This window comes from Aulostomus chinensis, chromosome 9 (assembly GCF_037954235.1).
Source record: "Aulostomus chinensis isolate RoL2024-O1b breed Wild chromosome 9, RoL_Achi_v1.0, whole genome shotgun sequence".
Taxonomy (NCBI): Eukaryota; Metazoa; Chordata; class Actinopteri; order Syngnathiformes; family Aulostomidae; genus Aulostomus; species Aulostomus chinensis.
Window position 1 is genome coordinate 4,190,797 of NC_141328.1, and position 11,557 is coordinate 4,202,353.

The following is an 11,557-nucleotide window of genomic DNA, read 5'->3' on the forward strand; positions in this document are numbered from 1 at the left end:
CAATGTTTACAAGATGATTATCATCTCAAATAAGATTCCTGCTGAGACAGAAGCTAAAATGCTCGTGAATCAAACATTCAAACAATATACAACAACAACGAGCAAAATAAATAAATAAATTAATTAATTAATTTAAACATTTTCCATTCCAACTGATTCCTCTTCCTGGACAACAAAATCCCTCGCACACTCTCAGCGTATAGTTCTATAGAACTGGCATCTGCCACAGCCACCACGGTGTTTTCACTCAGCTTTACTGTGACACGTCCTGGACACGCCCACTTTTGGGTTTTCCAATCAAATTCCTTCCAACGATTCTGTCTTGATTCATACCCAGAAAATAAGTCAGCGCTGCTGTACAATCGGTTCACTCGTCTCAAAGTCTGTTGGATTTTATTGAAATGCTTGAAACACCTCAAGGTCTTAAGATGTGGTAACGGTTCGGTCCAATACGAAACCCCACTTGTGGATTTCCCGGTGTTTGTGTTTATGAAAAACCACTCCCGAGGTTGTCACCCAGGTTTTCGTGGACGTTAAACAGCATCACATCCACGGGGACTCGAGGTTGTTAGCTTTGTACTTCCAGCAAACATACTTCAGCTTTAAAAGTCCAAAAGGCTGCGTTCATCCGTGAAGATTATCTTCCAGAACAAAACCTGCAAATCTCATTAACTTCTGTTTGCCACGGAGTCGAGCTCCAGCAATAATCCAAAATCTCATTAGCATTTAGTTGAAGGAACCGAGGGCGATGCGAACCTCCGGATCAGCCTGTGACAATGCGTCATCTGGAGCTACGCCACGCTGCAGAAGTTAAGTTCTTCGGAAAAAAAAAAAAAAAAAAGTAGTTTCACATGGACTTCATGAATCCATTTCTTCAGGACATCATTTGAGGTTGTGTCGGTGGCCAGCGCGGAGGGGATGTACCCTGCCGGCCGAGATAATGGGCTTCTATCTGACGGCTGTGAGCATCAGAGAAACCTTTGAACTGTGTTTCTGCTGCACTCATTGACAGCGCTGGTGTGTCTTTCCCCTCTCTATGGTGCCTATTATGAGAGGAAAAATGAAAATTAACAGACCCACAGTAGACGGTGACTCACCATGTGCTCCTCTCCTGTCCTGAGCCAGGAACAGACACACACATGGGAGATGTTTGTTTATAAGCAAAAAAATAAATAAAAAACAGAGAGAAAGAGCGAGAAAAAAAACACACACACATTGGACACAAGGCTCAACCTGGTAATAATTCATACTATTATTTACACACACGTGCTCGTACACATGCAGGAATTTTAAACTCCCTCACTCCCTGAAAGAGCTGCGAGAAGGGGACTCGGATGCCTGGAGGCTCTGGTTGTTATGGCGACGGCTTGTTTGTGCCCGAGTCAGGAGGAAGGCTCTCTGTGAATGAACCTTGTGTTCAGGAAGTCTCTGAGTTATGACATCACCACGGATGAAAAAGCAGCACGTGGGCCTCTCTGTGCATGGCTTCTCTCTGCGGCCCACTCATACAGATATGCCATGATGACTCACGCGCCCTTTAGCGCTCGATGGTGTAATGAGTTTGGGCCGCGTACAGATTGTGTCAGAATCAGACAAGAATGAAATACTCGATGAGCTTGGCATTTCATTCAACTTGCCTTTGTGGTGGTTGACTTTTGAATGCAGAGCTCAAACTGCTCGGATCATTTCTCAAACTTTGACTTACACGCCAAGCAAGTGTCCAAATCCTTTACAGTTAGACGCATGTGCGTGTGGTCCTGGTCTCCATCAGTCAAGCCTGAATGAACAGACTCAGGGACGGGATGTTTGGCATGAGCGCAGATAGTTTTTATTTAAGAAAAATCACCCCACCCACCCCTGGCCCCCTCTCCTCCAAGTCCTTTATATTTTTGAAATCTGGAAGTACTTTGCTTGCCTACAGAGAATTCATCGTGTGTAGTTTTCAGAAATATGGGTCATCTCTTCCAACCCATTTAAGATCAAAAACATGATTGACGGCAGGCTTGGGAGAGCGTTGCTCCCCCCCTCCCCCCCGCGATCTGGTGCATCAGCGACGTCATCAAGGTCGTAGACTGATCTACCCTGCCAGGACACCTGAGCGAGAATTATTTCAGTGACCATCTTTGCATTCTTTGATTGGCTTATTGAAACTGCTTTGCCTGGGACGACCTCTCCACTCGTGCCCCCAGACACTGACCCACCAGACCCAGCCGAAGGGTCAGGTCTGGAGGGGTTACAGCAATCAGGCCCTCCCAGGAGAAATCAGCACAATTTAAAACGTTAGCAACGTACAAAGTATTATCTTTTCTTTTTCTGGTGGAATGAGAGTCTGGGTGAACTGGTTCCATTTCTGATTTCTAGCTCCTGATCCACGTGCCAGGTTTGAGCTGTGAACCGTGAAAGAGAGTTACACCATAGGAAGTGATACGATGTTTCCTCCCTTTACCACGTCAGAACTTTGAGTTGCTCCGGAGTTTTGTGTGTGTTTGGAACTTTCAAAGTCACCGTCACCGCTACTGCAGGTTGGCCCTCTGCGAAGGTCATGAGTGGTGTGACCAGGATGGAAGCAGGAGGTCAGGTCAGGCTGAGCTGTAGAGAGGCTGGGGTATGGGCGTTTAAGTTTGAGGGAAATAATGGCATTAAAAGATGAAAAAAAAAACCCTGTTTAAAATTGAAGCAGGTGGACTGCAGAGCGACAGTAAGAGGCTGTGTGTGTGGAATAAAGATGACCTCTGTTTGCAGACACTTGGAGAGCTCAGAGACATGAGTCAGTTTCCTGGGCTTCAGGTGTGTAATGCTGCTCTAAATGCTGAGGCAGGTATGGTCTCATTAATCTTACTGGTTCAAGTAAAGATGGAAGAAATGTAGAGGAAAACAGTGGACATGACCTTTGGCCACTAGAATCTTTCTGCTTTACCTGAGAGTCTCAGGTGGATCACATTTGAAGAAATAAGCTTTAGTACGTTGCTCAGATATTGCGCTGACAAGAATGAGATGTAAAGATGAAATGTAGGAAGACAGTCCAAAAAAACCAAACACCCCCAGCCCTCATCCGTCATCGGTACGGAGGCGGAAACTCAAAAGAATGCCACTGTTTTATTCTCTTCGTAGAACTGAAAACTTTCATCATGAGAAACACATAATCAGCACTAATCTAGTGACGGAGGATACTAACTGATCAACGTTCCATGAAACCTGCTGGTGGTTGATGAAGCATTGTACAGATACTCGTTCTCCGGGAGCGTGTAGAGGAACCTCAGAACAGGAGGAGGGTTCTGCTGGTGCCCTGCAGAGGGAGACAGGAACTTGTGAATGAGCAGCTCAGCATCACTCCACTGGAATAAGGAGAACAGTGCAGAGAGGCATCGGCGAGCAGATGCGGTCCCCGTGTGGAGAAATGGGGACATTTCAACGCTGTATTTTAAGCAGTGAACTGGCAAAATCAGTCAACACACAGAACTGCAAAAATAGAACCTAATGAAGTGTATTAGCAGCTTACAAAAGATCCATTGAAAGAACAGCTGCTGGCTTCATTGAGTCTTTCTGCAGGAACTCTACCATTGTATCCAACATTGGGATATATTCTGCCGCTCCAACCGCCCAGCAAACATGGGAAAGAATCCCAGCAATCTGGCTGTGGAAATGTCTCCCCACTGTTCCATGATTAGAACGCAGGTGTGGAAGGAATACAAACCAAGTTTGAGTTGTACTGATTTGCAGGGTTTACGAACTATAAAAGAAATAAAACAGGAATTAGAATGTCTTTATCTCCTGGTGTTCTCTGAAGAGCAGCATTAGTCTCATCGAAGTCGGCACGTTCAGCAACATCCGTTTTTATTTAAAGGTCAGCTGGAGTTGGAACGATTAGGAAGTTAAAGTGCAGCATATACAGATTGTGCATGGAAATCTACTGCAAAGATTCAGTGCAATCCTTCTATAAAATATGCAAATAAACAAAATGAAGACAAGATGACAATGGCAGCCTGTTGATTTGCACAAGCGCTGAACGATTAACATCCTGTCAGAGTCCCTTCACGTCGTCTTCGCTTCCACGTAGAAAACTAAAGTGTAATGGGTGGAGAGCTGCAGAAACTGTTCCAACTGTCGTGAGGGTTTATTATTATCTATTATCTCCAGCTGGCAGGAGCCTCCACTCTTGTTCGGAGGTCAAGAGTGACATCATCTCTGAAGTAGCACTGATGCTCATTATATCAGAGGAAACAACAGGCTGCAGTGGTAAATACAGCTGCTGCCGCCCACCAACAGCAACACAAGCAACACACTGCTCCACAGTTCATCTCTACAGCACCCAACCGCCCCACCCCCCTACCGCCCCCGCCACCCCCACCCCCGCCTGCCCGCCATCTCCTCACCAGCAGCGGTGTCAAAGTTCCTGCGTTTACATAATGCTTCCTGCTCCCCTCCTGACTGGGGAGTAATTGACAGAATATATTCATAGAACATCCCTTCAAGCAAATAGTACCTCATTTGTTTGTGTGGTATACTGCATGTGAATGTTTTGCATTTATAGTACTGCTTGTCATGTTTTATTTAAGTAATAATAACATGTGCAGACACAGCCAGGAATAATTCATGTAGTTAGTTTTTCCTTTTTGCTGCACAAAGTTCTGCATGCCTGGTTTTGCTTCTGCAGTTTGTCGTCCCCAGAGTGAGTTTCAACAGTTTGGGTGTGAACGTCTTGCTTTCAGTCAAAGGAGAGGGTGCATGTGTGGGTGCACGCGCGGTGGTCAACCAGTTCAACCAGACGCCGCACACACGACGCTCTCTTATGACTGCACTGCGCTGTAGACGGAGACAGTAACTCAGCTTGCTCTTTGGATTCCTCTTTTGTGCTGCTGACCGTTCGCTGTAGAGAAATCTCGACGCGTAACCTCCAGGGTTAACAGCCAGAACATCTTGATGTGGAAAGCAGATACCTGGGCCAAGAGTTCCTCTTCTGTTTGCTGTTTACAGTTTGGTTCCGGTTAGCAACGAGAACGGAGTTGAGAAATGACTGGACTGTTTCACGCATCATATTGAAAGCAGATTCTCGAAAAAGCACTCCAGGCTGCAAATTCTAAAATTTGAGAGGAAAAAACAGAATAGGGTCTTCGCCTGAAGCAGGCTCAGGCCCTAAAAATGGGCTTCTACATTAGTAGAGTAACTTTGTTACTTGTTTATACTCGTTACTTCGTTACATCAATATTTTCCACTTGAAATGCAGCAGAATTGAATATTTCTCATCTTCAGTGTTTACTTTTTTCTTGTTGTCATGATTCACCTCCATCATTGTCGTCTGAATACCTCTGAAAAGCCAAGATGGCGATGGCTTCAAAATGGGACTCGATAAATACCAATGGCTGATGTCACTGCTTCGTCCACTTGTTATACACGTGCTCACTCACTTTCGATGATAATGCTGTGCATTATTCACAAGAAATCCTTTTCCTCTGAGTTGCTTTTCTATTCTGTTAAAGGCTCCGGGGGGTTGGGGAGGGATGGGGTGGGTGGATCAGAATCACAGTGATTGTTTATTGGGATTAATTACATTATGTTATTTACAAGTGTATAATTATGCTATCATGGATGTGTCAAACTGTGACGTTTACTCCTCATGAATCCAACTGGCCTTGTTAGCTTCCTCCGGAGCTCCATATTGTCTTGGAGAAAAGACAGGAGAGAAAAAAGGGAAAGAAATCCATCTGCCAAGCTGAGAACAGACACCAAAGGCCTCCTGTTCCTTCGTCGCACTTATACATTCAAACCAACACCTAATTTACATCCAGCAGAGACTGTGTCCAAGAGCACATATCGGAGTCGGCATGGTGTGAGTAACCTTGCACATGGAGAAGTAGCACATTTTAATGACCGTCAGAATGTGTGTGGAAAGACGTCAAGTAGCTCGCCGGAGAGAAGACAAAAATAATGAACAACACAGTTGAAATGTATCATAATCTGGCGAGTGATAACTTGCCTGCCACACAGCGTTGTTTACATATATGTTAATAGTATGCAGGATTATTTGTTAGGTTTTTTTGCTCATCAGTGATGGTGAAATGCTAAAAACAAAACAAAAACAAAAAAAACATGAAAATTGTTATTTTTCCATACGCTTGCTGTGTGAACAAAGAGCGCAGAAATGCCTCGTTCATTATTAAAGATTTGACTGTAATTACACCAAACATCACACCCTGGTGTACAACAGAGCAGACAGAGGAAGGCCAGATTGCGCTGCGACGGGAGCTGTTATTTTGCACAGCCACTGTATAATCAAACCCGTAGTGATCAACAGACCTGCTGAGTTATAAGCTGACATCTCCTTATCAGCGACAGCAGATTTTGCCTCCTCACATTTGACACAAGTGAGGAAAAAAGAGGAGAATATTAATAGTTTACCCCCCTTTAATTTAAAGCTGTAGTGCATCACGTCCGCATAGAAATGCTCAGCCTTGAGGTTCAAGCTCTTGCTTTGTGTGTTGCGCTGCTACTTCCAGTTAGCCCTCAGCTAACACAGTAAATGATCAAATCATGGGGCTCCTCTAGACTTCCCACATGTTCCCAGACCAAACAGACAAATTATTCATCCACGGTTTAACAGCCCAAACAGGAACAACAGAATAGGCTGCCACCTAGCCACCTGCTTCTGCTTAGCCCTCTGCTAACTTGAATGAAGATGAGCAATTTAATATAATTCATGCAGTATTATAATATTCATCATTTCAAAGGCGTCGCTTCATTCTTAAAACAGTTTATCCACGATTTGACAACTGAAACAGAAACAAGAGTTTAGGCGACAGCTAATTCAGGGTAGCCCTCTGCTAGCAAATACAGATTTGCAGATGTTACAAATGTTATTCAATGATTCAGCTTTTCTAGACTCTCCAAATGCTGTCATACAATAATGTATAGAATCTGATAATGACACTGTTCATTTTATATCAGAACAATTCATCCTTCATTTTACAACAGAACAGAAGGGTTTACATCCAGTTCGTCTGTATGCTCACTTGAAAGCAGATAAATAATTTAAATTGTGCCGCAATTTTTAGACTTTCAAAATGTTATAATCCCAAATTAATCATATTCTGAGAGTGAAGGGGTTGTGCGACGGACAGAACCATCTATCCACTGTTTTAGGGCTGCATCAACAGCAACAGAGCAGGCTGATGCAATGATTTAAGAACATGAGAAATTACAGTCACTGTCAAAGCACAGAAGTAAAAGTAGTGCACTGGAGAATTCAGTCTTTCTGTAATCAGAAAACAAAAGAGGGTGAACAAGAAGCAGCCTCATTGAATACTTTAACCTTGACTAGGTGGCTTTTGAGCTCTTCGACAAACAGGCAATTTTCAGTATTGACTTGCAACAGAATGGTTAATCCTCTCCACCGTCGTCAGTGTAATTAGAAATCAGATCTCAGGTGTTCGATATGTGCTGTCAACATCATTGGGTTTTCCTTTTGACTGTGAAAAATAACGACGAAGAAGGAGCGCACACACGATTCCTCAAGCTGAATCTCCTACTGACAGAAAAACAGCGTGATTGCCCGTCGTGAATGTGGACGCGCTGCACTTGCAGGCTTTTACTCAGACTCTCCATGTCCCTCAGTGCTTTCACATTGCAACAATGGCGTATCCATAGAAACTGACTGAATTAAACTCAAATCATATTAATTTCTAAATTTATCTGAGAGGAAAGTTTTAAATAGGAATGGACAATTTTGTAAATTGTGTTAGCAGCGCTTGAGGAGCTGCCTCAGGAGAGATCTGGGCTCCTGGAGACACCAGGTCCTCTCAGGAGCTGCTAGATGAGGCTCTCCAGTTGTCATTAAATTAAAGGTAGTCTCATTTGTAAGGGCTCCTTGTTCATGTTGGCTCAAAGGCTAAGATTCATATTTGACTGGTGAGAGGAGAGTCAGAAGCAGCTGTAATCTGCATATTACTCTTGTGCTTAAAAATATTGAATTAGTCCTTACAGGCAAATTAATCTTAGTAGTCCGGAGGAGGGGAGCTCCTTTAACCTGGTGCTCTTCATCCCTGATCCTGGGGATTTGTGACGGAGCTGTTTTCTATCCTGCCAGCTCAATAATTATATCCTGCTCCCATTCTGAGTGTAAAATACTGATTAGAAGGCTGCACGAAGGTCAGCAGGGCTCTGAGTCCTGGGAGCCGCTGCTCTTTTCCAGTTATAAATTATACCAGGCCTCTGAGGGCCGTGCAAATGAAGGGTAAAGCTTGCATGACATCAGGTGTGATAGTTCAATGTAAATCAATTCAGATCTTCCCTCTGATGCTACAGGGTTCTATATGTTCACCGATGTTAAATGCACTTTAACTGAATGTGTGAACAACGAGCTTCAGAATTCTCCAACTCTAGTCGCTGACCTTCGCGTCGCTGTGACCTGCCGTGTCATATTCAAGAGGATGTGCACAGAACATGTTTCTCATTTTCACAACTCCCCCAGCAATCAGATGGCTACATTTCCACTGGGATGAGTCTCGCTGTTTCCTGCAAAGTCAAAGGTCGCCAGCTGCTCACCGTCAGCAGGATGAGAGCGTCAGAAACTGGAGGCACAGTTCTTCATTTTCCTGCTTAAAGACATTTTTTCACTCAAGAAAATGTCTTCGTTGAAGAAACATTTGCATACACGTTTGCTGCTGAGATGAAGTGCTGAACTTGAGGGAAAGGTGAATATGTTGTTCTTATTGCGACAGGAGAGATTACAGTAAATAATATCTGTGAGGGATGAGGAGTGTGTTTGTATCTCCACCTGTTAATGGGGATTTTGTGCCAGCAGCCATCTAAACTCTATGATGAGCCTGCTGAGGGCACCGGGTGGGAAGTCCTGCTGGTCACTCCGAATCTTGGAGGAGTGTGGATGTTTGTCCGTAGCAGCAGCACAACCAGCACGGTAAACACAGAAATCCTTGTTCCGCCGCAGCAACATCATTTTGGCAAAGCGTTTGCAGGGCTATGACCTACTTCTATTTTTGGCATCAAGTTACGTGAACTCCTGACACATGAGTGTGTGATACTGAAGCTGCAGAGACAGACGATGTGATATCACCATGCCAACTGTGTTTTCTACTTTGTTGTATACGAAGCTTAATTGTTTTCCGTCATCAGCCGCTGTAACTCTCCTATATCTCCACTGTCATGTCAGACAAAAGGTGTGATAGGAATTATAAATGCTGGACAGAATATGTGACGTGAGTTTTAGTCCTGTTCTGCTTGCGCCGTGCCTGAAACACACAGAATGGGCACTCTAGCAGTTCTAAACACGTGATTATGTTCCATTGTTCTTGCAGGGTTTCAGGTGCATGAGCTGGAGCTTTTTTCTTGATTCTGTTGCGATGCATGAATATATCCTACATGCTGATAGAACAATGACACAGGAGGGTGACTGATTCCTCCCTGTCTGGTTATGCATCCTTATAAAAATAAATGGGTGTCTGCCTCCAGCCCTGAATCTTTAGCTCATCATATTTCAAGTGCCAGAGTGATGCACTGAGTTAGCGGGATATTGATGTTTTTTTTGGTTCGTGAAATAAATTATGTGGGAAAGTGCTAATTGACATTCTCTGGATTTGTCCACTTATTAGAGTAAATGGCGTCCATTGATGTAGTAAAATGGGGGTGGAAGCCTCAACCGATGGAACATCCATCTGCAACTGTGCATACAAATACATTTCCAACCTGTGTGCATCCTCCAGTGGTGAGTGCAAAGACTTCCTCGGTGAATCCTCCGTCAGCGAACGGGGGTGCGTAGCCTCTGTGAGTCCATCTCCGTTGAGTCAGCAAAGCCCCCAAGGAAGACCTGAGAGTTTGGATCCTAAGGCTCCCTGTGTGTGTCCCCCATCAGCAAATGGGCGTGCACAGCCTCTGCCTCTGAGTCATCCTTTGCCAAATGGGGGCAGCTTCCATCAGACAGCCCTATCTGCAAAAAGGGGGCTACGAGGCAAATCCTCTGTAGAGGAACGGGATACACATGCTCCACTACAGAGACCTCCACATTAGCAGAAGGTCTGGGGATTATATGGGGGCCCTGGGAGCTGAGGCTTTAGTTTCAAATCTCAAAAAAAAAAAAAAAAAAAAAAAAAAGACAGTATATTTGATATTTAAGCACTGCAGCAAACTGTAGATTTCTGGATCATCTGGCAATGTGGGGCCAAGCTTTGCTGACCGATTGGAGGCTTTTGTTGGCCGTAACTGTGGAAGCTGACCGCTAAGTCCCTGCTGGTAACACAACATGCGCTAGCTTGTGTGGGTTCTGAACATTTTCATTCCTGTATAGATTTTTCATCTCTCAGGCTACAGGCTACATTAAACTGACAATGAAGCCAACAAAGTCTTTGCTGTAATGAACTGGGATAGTGTTGTTGATGCTACGTGTATTATTTTGACAGTCAAAGGCAAAAAAAAGTTTGATTTTACTGTTTTAAAGTTTCTTTCTTGCATAAATAAAAAGGGAAAACAAATGTGAACTTCCTATTTTCATCTTTAAAGTTCTGTTCAGCCGGCTGACTCAGCGCTCCAGCGTCGAGGCGATCAGATGAAGGTGCAGCTCTTAGTCACGCTGAGAAACTGTAGAGCCGGAGCGATGCTTGTAATCGTGGGAAGTTTCTGTACTATCACACTGTATTAGGCAGTTTGTCTAAAAATCAATCTCCAGATATCCTCTGTCACGGTCTGAGTGGAATGAAATACACTGCTTGATCTCTCAGAGCCTCTGTCTCAGGCTGGTATTGCAGATATAACTAATAATGATGTAATTCTCTATAATCCCAGAATCGACCGCCTCCCTCTTTTCACGCCAGTGCAAACATGTTATGTTCTGCTGAGGCCTCGGTGCCACATGTAAGAACTGACTGGTGTGTCTGATGCGTGAACATTTTTGCTCAACAGAATTTCTAAATCTGCCTTGATTTAGTTTCCTGACGATGCGGCATTCAGGCATCATCCATTTTACATGGGCTCATGTTGAGTTGTCCTGAGATACACGTCTTTTATTAGCTTTGGTGCTGAAATATTCCAAACTGTGGTACTGTTCATTTGTTAACAAAGAAAATGTGCCAGACTGAATATTTCATAGGCTTGAGAGAGAGAGAGACAGAGACAGAGAGAAAGAGAGAGAGACAGAGAAAAATATATATGTGTGTTTGTATTCCTTTATATTTAGTAGTATTATACTTTTGAATAATTTATATATTCTGTCGACAAACTACCAGGTTGGGGGCGCTCAGAGGAAGAGGGGCCGTCGAGCAACCCAAGGGTCGCTGGTTCGATCCTCACTTCCCCCGGTGACCATGTCCAAGTGTCCTTGAGCAAGATACCGAGCCCCTAATCGCTCCTGATGGCCCTCCGACGGACTGGCGACCTGTCCAGGGTGAACCCCGCCTCTCACCCAATGTCAGCTGGGATAGATTCCAGCCCCCTCAACCCCTGGATGGCTGGATGGAGGAAACAGGTTCTGTCTCAAACTGTTATTTTTTTCTCCCCACAGCTACTCCACAGCTCCATTAGTTTTCAGCAAAATCCCTCTAAAAGACCATTGCAC